Here is an 8,251-nt window from a genome sequence, read left to right as displayed (position 1 = left end):
CGCTCAGCCAACGGACGGGGCTTCGCGAGACGCTAGCATTTATTATCGCGTCCGCTCCGATAATCGCCTCGAATCTATAGAACGTTCACGTACACACGCGCGCACTAAATTCACCGCGAGGAGAAATAGTAGAAGGAACTTTTTCCCCTTCTCTTCTATTTTTTCTTCTCTTTTCCTCTCCTTCCTTCCTTTCTTTCTTTCTTTCTTTCACTTCTTTCCTTTTTTCACGAACACTTTTTTCGATCGATTCCAGAATCCGATTTCATGTTTTTTTTTTCCCCTCTTTTCTTCCTTTTCTTTCTTTTTCCTTTTTTAAAAGTCACCAAGTTCAAGAGGGAAACGGCAGAAACGGTGAAACTTTACGGTAAAGCAGCGCATTCCCCTTTCGATCCGCTGGCGATCACTGTTCCGTTAGAACGATCTCTCGCTCGATGATCGTGAACATCGCTCTCGGCGATACACTGTTCCGATCGCACTGTCAAAAAAGAAACGATACAGATACGGAAATTACACGGAACCACGTGGTGTGGTTCACCTTTACTCTTGCACACACTCCCGAAAATTGCACACTGTGTAAAAAAACGGCGATATCGGTCGACGAGACACTTACGACGACTCCGTACGAGTACGAGTAACAACGAGGAGGAAACGGGAAGAAGGGGAGGGAAGAGGAGAAAAAAAAAAAAAAAAAAGGTAAAAGAAAGATCGCAGAGAAGGCACGAGATTATCGCGGCTTAAACACGGAAGACCAGACGGTGGCTCTACACCTTCGTGGTAGAAGTCACAGTCATTCTGTCACACCGCGATGTTTCTTCGTCGAATAGAACACGCGACGAGTAATAATACGTTCCCCCGTGTCCTTGGTTAATGCGTTTTCGAGCTGTTCGAGCTTCCTCGGTGGTATCCAAGTGTGCTTCGACGAAAGCGGTGTAAAGGAGACGAAGAAGGCCGGTTCTCCGTAGCGAGCCGTTAAGTCCAGCGTGATCCGGGCTTAAGCCGCGCTCGCAACGGTTGCCGCATAGAAAGGCAGTTGAGAACTGACTGCCTCCTCTCGAGCCTCCTCGCTCCCATGGCCCGAGCTTTGAGTGACGCGACGCGACGCGGCCGGTGTGACGCGTACACCCCTCTCTCTTCCTCCCTTTCCCGCTCTCTTTCTCTCCCTCTATCATTCCTTTCGCCTCTCCGTTCCTCTCCGTCCTAGCCTCTTTCTTTCCCCATCGCAGCTCCCTCTCTCGCTCTACTCCTCGCGATCGTTCTCCCCGCTCTCTCTCTCACTCCCTCTCTCTCCGTCGCGCTCGCTCCTCGTGCGTCCCTCTCCTTCTCCCTCCCTCCCTCTCGCTCTCACTCCTTCGCTTCTTTCGCTTTTTCCTTCTTCCCGTCTTCTGCTCTTTCCCCTTCCCACTCATCCTTCTCTCCCTCTCTCTTCCTTTTTCACCAGAAACCCTTTTCTCCTTTCCTCCAACCGTGATTCGCTCCGATCTCAGTCGCGCCAACGAGCCAGACGGTTCGTTCTACTCGTGGAGCACAAGATCCAACGAGAATACAGCCCTCAGAGACTTCTTCACCCTCTCTCTCTCTCTCTCTCTTCCCTCCCCGTGGATTCCTCTTTCGCCGAGGACACGACAAAGCCGCGAGAGAGATTTCGCGGCAAGAGATTCGCCTTGCCTATTTTCAAACACGTAAAACCGATCGACCGAGAAATTAATGACCGATTAATCGTCGCGACGCGGCTCGTTCGCGCGTATGCGTCATGGGAGAGGAGAGGAAGGCGCGTTTTTCGTAACCGATCACATTTTTTTTTTCTCCATTGCCAAACGATTTCCGCGTTTTTTCTGCGCTGTTCAAGGGAACATTTCTCGACGATCGTTACTCGGCAAACAGATTGCACCGGGAGGGCCCTCCTCCTCCTCCTCCTCGATTCCCGATTGAAGGGAGGAGAGACTGCAATTCGACGATTTCGAAGGCCCTTCGACTCCGCTTTCATCCGCTTCTTTGACGAGGATACGGCAAACCTCGCGAATCCGGCCATTCCTCCTCAAACATTCGCAAACGTGAAGGGAATTCGTCGATTCCCATTGAGGAACGTTGCGACGCGCTCGAGTGGCTCTGTTCGTTCCCGCGCGCGATTAAATTTCGGTTTTTAATTGCGCTCATTTCGATTCCACGGAACAAGTGAACCGAGCGTCGCAACGCGTTTGTCTGCTTAACTTTGTGTTAACTCCATTCCACGATTCGTTCATTTCCTTTCTCGCTCTTCTTCGAGTCGAAACCTCGCGAGACGTCATCAGACGTCATCACGGCTCAAGAACGCATGAACGTTTTTACAAAGACCAATAATCGAGCGACAAAATTTTTTTCCCTCCCTTTTCGTACATTCGATCGAAGGAATGAAAAGTTTAAATTCGTTTTCTCTTACAATCAAGCCGATAAAGGCAGGAATGTTAAACCATCGTTTCCATGGTGGAAAGCCTCGCGAGTTTCTCATTCACGGCGACGCACCGTCCACAACTCGGGATGGGAAATGAAATTTTTCTCGCGAGTGGAGGAAGGCAAGGGTTAAGATCCCGCGCGATGCGACATCGCAACCCCCCTCTCGATGGGGGGTCCGCCATGGTCTCTCCCTCTATGGTTATTCTGAATAATTCAGTTGCCCAGTGAAAGTAGCACGAGACTTTGCATGTAATTTCCAATATTGACAGACGTTCCTGAGTCCCTGTCCCCGAGGCACCCTTCTCTCCCTATCCTCTCCAGCCTTCTTCTTTCCCTCTTCTCCCATCCATCTTCCCTCTCCGTCCCTCTTCCCGCCCAAGTGCTTTCGAGTGTACGGCCCTGTGTCGCCCCAACCACCTGCACTTGGACGAGGGTGAGACAAAGGCGGGCGCGCGCGCGCGCGAGTTTCACGAGATTCAAAAGAAGATGACTACTACCCCCTTCGTGCTTTGGCGTGCACCGAGAGGGGACAGGCTCGCCCCAAAGTACGGCCCTGCTTGCCCTTCCTGCCTGCCTGCCTGCCTGCCTGCCCCCGTGTCGCCCCCCGGCTCGTCGAGAGGTTTGCACGAAGATCAGAAACTTGCTCGCAGGTGAAAAAAGTAACTAGAAGTATTAGGCGGGAACGACGACGTCGGATGCAAGAAAGAATGGAGAGAGAGAGAGAGAAAGAGAGAAACAAAGATCGTTTTATTTCGGTTGTTTCACCTTTCCAGCATTCGCGAACGGAATGGAGGAAATGGAAAGAGAAAAAAAATAAAAGGAAAAAGAGAGAGAGAGAGGTAACGAATCGAAGATCGAAAATTTCATCCCCCGGGGAAAATCGTGCTCGTGACACGAATGCGGTGACGTAGTATGATGAATCAAGTCTCTGAGCGAAACTGAAAGGTATTCCGGAATGATGATATCGTGGTATCCCTGGATAACAGAGGGGCAGGATAAAAACGTAACACCCGGTGATCCTCCCTTGAAAGAGGGAGGAAAAAAAATAAAATCAATTGGCCTACAATATTCCTGGCATTGTTTCCCCTTCGATCGAACCGTGGCACGTGGGGAAGGGTTAACACTGGGTTAGATTTAAAATGCAGACCTACATACGTACAAATATACACACACACAATATATACAGTATATACACAATATATATATATATGTATATACGTCTCTCCTAAATGCCAATAATTGACTGCAAACTAGTACGAACGTAAATTCTCTCTCACTTTCTCTCTCTCTCTCCTCCTCTCTTTTTATTCCCATTTACCACCACCTCTCCCTCATCTCTCTTCTTTCCTCGTGCGTATATCGATTTTCACGTCGACCTGACAAGTTTAGAAAAGCTGCAGACCGCTTTTGCGGCCGAGCGTTATTATTACGAGGCATCGAGCAACATTTCTTTCTCTCTCTCTCTCTCTCTTTTTCCCCCTGGCCCCCCTCGCGACGTCGAGAATATCGTCGATCCCGAAATAATACCGTCGATTCGAATACGCGGGCTAAATATCGCGCCAACTTTCCTTTCGCGCCTGCCCCCGCCACCCCTTTTCTTGCCCGTGAAAATTTCCCCATTCTACTAGCTGCGACGAGGAAACGCAAAACGGAGGGTTGCAACCACGTCCTCGGCTTCGTTGAGGTCGGGCCTGAAGGGAGGGGAGGGGAGAGCGCGTTTGGCGCGACTTTAATTGGCCGTGCCTTAATTTTGATGTACGCTGTACCACCTCGAGGGTTCTCAGGGCCGGTGAAGAGCCGAAAGGGAGCGGGGGTAGAAGGGAGGAAGGAGAAGCGCGGAGGAGAAGAAACGAGAGCGTGGCGAGAGAGAGAGAGAGAGGAAGGCAGACGGGCGAAGGCAGCCCTCTTTCTTGCGCAGCCGGCACATTGTCGTCGCCCGTAGCCAACAGCCTATTGTCTACAGGGAGCTCTCCCCCTTTCCCTTTTGCGGCCACACACACACACACACGTACACACATATATATATATAGAACGATACGGCGACACAGTGTGGAGTTGTGCGGGGAGTGACAAAGAGAGAGATGGGAACCACCGACACAGAAGCGGCCACAGGGAAGGGAAGGGAAGGGAGGAGGGGAGGGGACTGTTATAAAAGAAAAAAGGAGGAAAATACACAACACGACGGAGAAGGAGAGCGGTGCAGAGAAAGGAAGAGTGCGAGCGAGAGGGTAGCTCGGAGACGAGGAGGAGAAAAAAGACAGTGGGTAATAGTTGAAGAAGAAAGAAAGAAAAAAAAAGGAAAAGAAAAAAGAAGGGAAAAAAAAGGAGAAGGAGGGAGAAGAAAAGAGAGAAATGGGAAAGAGGGAAGGGAAGAGAGAAGTGGGCTGAGGATAGAGAAGCGGAGTTGATCGAAGATTGAGCGGGAGAAACAGAAACTGAGAACCGGGAAAACCGATGGATAGTATATAAGGGGGAGGGAGAGGAAAAAAAAAAATAAAAAAAAAATAAAAAGAAGTAATTATAGGGGAAAAGAGAATGTAGCGAGGAATGGGACGGGAAGGAAGGCTCGGCGTATCGGCGAAGAAAAGGAGGAGAGGCAATCGAAAAGGGGAGAGGGCTATTCATACCCCCTATCCAACCGTGCCTTGCAGCAGCTATTATTTACATATCAGCAACTTGGTGCTTCCATATACATAAATGCGCAAATACGTTTGCCCATGAGAATATATGAGCTGCTCGTGAAAGAGGGGAGGGGGCACGAGCAAAGTACAAATGTGCACACACGAGAAGCGACATTGCACGGATATACGAATATGCACGGCGGCCGGCAACCGTCAGGACTGGTAGTATCCGTTAAACTAGCCTGATTTCTGAAAAGAGCTTTGCATCCGAGTTCCGTTGGAAAACACGAGGCTCGAGCTCGAGGAGGGAGGGGGCACGGTCAATGAGTCGTCCCTTGCCGCCGAATTAAAATCAACGGTAATTCACCTTGCGAGTGACGGACTATGCAACGCGACGCCACTCGTACATCCCCCGATGTCGCCGTATTTGCGTGAAATCAACGCCACGGTAACGAAAGAACGTTGAAAGCTGAATCGTCGAGCCGAAAAGGAATACTCGTTCGGTATTCCGTGCCCGTCGTCGTCTCTTCTATTTTTCTTCTTTCTTTTTTTTTCTTTTTTTTTTCGCGCCACCACGACAAAATTCGTGGCTTCGATCGGAAAAAAACGAACGAACGAAGGAAACGACGAAACCGACGCCCACTCCCCGCCCTTCCCCCCGACTCGAACCGATAATATATTATATACACGTTTAATTAATACACGACGAAATAATAGAGGGCGATATTATACGCGATAAGGAATGGGGTCAGTAATAAACGCGATATTACCATTCCATATCTATCGAGAAAGTAGTGGAGAAAAATTGGGCCTCTCCTCTCTCTCTCTCTCTCGAAGGTTTCCTCTGTTCTATTCACCCGAGAAGGGGAAAAAAGAGACGGTTCGATGTTTCCAAAGCGATCCCCACCCCTAACCCGCGATATTCGCTATTTTCTCGAGATGTATTTCGTCGTATCTCGCGACACGAGAGTGGATCGGATCGATGTCTTTGACCCCCGCAGGGAGGATGTACGAATCGAATTCGATTCCCACTATGGAAAAGTTGAGAACCTCTAGATTCCGAGGGATGGACGAGCACGCGAGTTCGCGTGTTAGGTGCCGCGAGGTTCTCCTCGTTCTCGCCGTTTCTCCATACGATATCTCTCTCTCTCTCTCTCTCTCCTCGACCCCTACCAACCCTTGTGAAACACGGCAACAACGCTGCCCGCCGCACACCCTAGGATCTTTTATTATAAGAAAAAAATTTCCAGCTGAACGCGGCATACGTGTAAAAATATAGTTACCGATTGCCTTACACTTGCAGATCCACTCGCTCGGCTACCTGTGTGCACATGCACCCGTGACGACGGTGCAACAAACGCGTTCCCAACCACCGCCGCAGGAAGTGGTGGTTTTTAAAGAGTCTCTCGCCGAGGAAAAATAAATAAAAAAAAAAAAAAAAAGCGATAAACGCCGATCAAGCGACAACGCACTTGGAATTTTCCACCCTTTGAATTCTCTCTCTCTCTTTCCAGCGGCGGGGTGTAATCACGACTGAAATTCTTTAAGCGAGCGATCGATAAAACGTAATCGATAATAACGTAAAGAAACGTAAACATCGAAATTAACGCTCGTACAGATTACACTTATTCTTATCGGGAGAATAATCGCCGGTCGAAACGTTCTCAAAAACGATCGATTCATTTCTACCTCGAAAATTGCTTTACTCGCTCGATCGTTTTCGTTATTCGCTTCTTCATTTCTCGATGATTAACGCAACGAAAGATCGGAATCGGTGTTTTTCCTTTTTTCTTTTTCTTTTTTTTTGAGCACCGTCGGTTTGCACTTGGTCACGATTTCGGGGCGTTTGTGCTTTGTGTTTCCACGCTCGAGATGAGATGGATGTTGCGCGGATGGAGGGGGCGCGAAAGATGCGCGGGGTGGTCACACGTTGAAGCAAGGCTGGAGGTGAAGGTGGAGAGGCTACTTGAAGCTCTAGGTTTCTAGCCTAGATTCGACTCCGCGGGTGATCCGCTGGTTTTAATTAGGATCCACCACGAGGCTGTTCTTCTAAGACTAATGATCTCTCTCGTTTCATTAATAACGCGGGGACCAAGTGTCATTTTCGTCTTGAAGAAGTGTCGCATGACAAAGCAATATTAAAACTCGTGTTCTTAGCATTCGTTGATATTATATCGTGGCGGGAATTAGTACCAGTGTCGGTACTTAATTAAATTCTCCCTTATATGAAAAAAAATAAAAAATAAAAAAAAGAAGAAGGAAAAGAAGCACGAAAGAAGTCTTTGATCGAAAATGTTATCGTTGTTCCCTGGACGAACGGCCGGGACACGAAAATATCTTGAAAAGCGCCGACGCCGTGCATTTTTTCAATCGACGTTTTCGAGCAAACATTCCACGGATATTCGGATGAGTCATCAGCGAAAGAGCTTTCCCGCGAGAAAAAGACGGAGAGAGAGTAACACACGGAGTGGAGGGGAGGGGAGAGTATCGCACGATACTCGGACAAATTTCCAAGCAACATCAACCCTGACCTTTCCCTACGACCTATTAACGGGCTTAGAAAGAGAGCGAAGGCGAGGAATTACGTGGTAATTTCGGCCTCCGGGGAAATAATCGGCTTGACACCGAAAATGCCGGGGAAACACGGAAGAATATCACGACGCCTAAAATACACGAATTAACAGCTGTTGAAAGAAGAATTTCCAGAGACTCGTAAAAATCGTTGAAGATTACGGATATCGAATCAAGCACGGTTTGTTTGCTCAAAAATTACGCGCCAATTCGTAAAAAAAAAAAAAAAAGAAAGCCAACAAAGATATTTCAAACATGGATGAGAAGTTCGAATCGATATACTCTCACGATGGAAAAACAAAAGGGAGGTAATTATTAAGATTCGGGAAATGGGAAACACAAACGAGTTCTCTTGTCTGCGAAATTCGATCCCCGAGAGTTAGCGAGGCAAATTCGCGGGGCCTGCGAGCTGAAAAGATCGGATCCTTCCACTTAATTGCCGAGACGGCAGTCTTCCAGGAGACTGGTCCCGGAGATCCTTTGACCCATTCGCACGGTTTCCGCGTCGGCGAACGCGCGCGAGACGCTTACATAAACTTCCGGTAAAACGATGAAACTCGGACGGATGTCGGAAAAATGAGAGGAGGCCGGTTTAAACGGCGCGACGCGTACGTTGTTCCTTCTCGACG

The 8,251-nt window shown here is 48.8% G+C and overlaps 1 protein-coding gene across 2 annotated transcripts in view; it reads right to left on the bottom strand.

Moving 5' to 3' along the window:
- The window catches only part of LOC408298 (pumilio homolog 2), a 64,826-nt gene that overhangs the window by 30,121 nt on the left and 26,454 nt on the right, over window positions 1–8,251 (bottom strand). The window lies entirely within an intron of this gene.

The sequence above is a fragment of the Apis mellifera genome, linkage group LG10 (assembly GCF_003254395.2).
Source record: "Apis mellifera strain DH4 linkage group LG10, Amel_HAv3.1, whole genome shotgun sequence".
Taxonomy (NCBI): Eukaryota; Metazoa; Arthropoda; class Insecta; order Hymenoptera; family Apidae; genus Apis; species Apis mellifera.
This window is presented reverse-complemented; position numbering and strand designations above follow the sequence as displayed.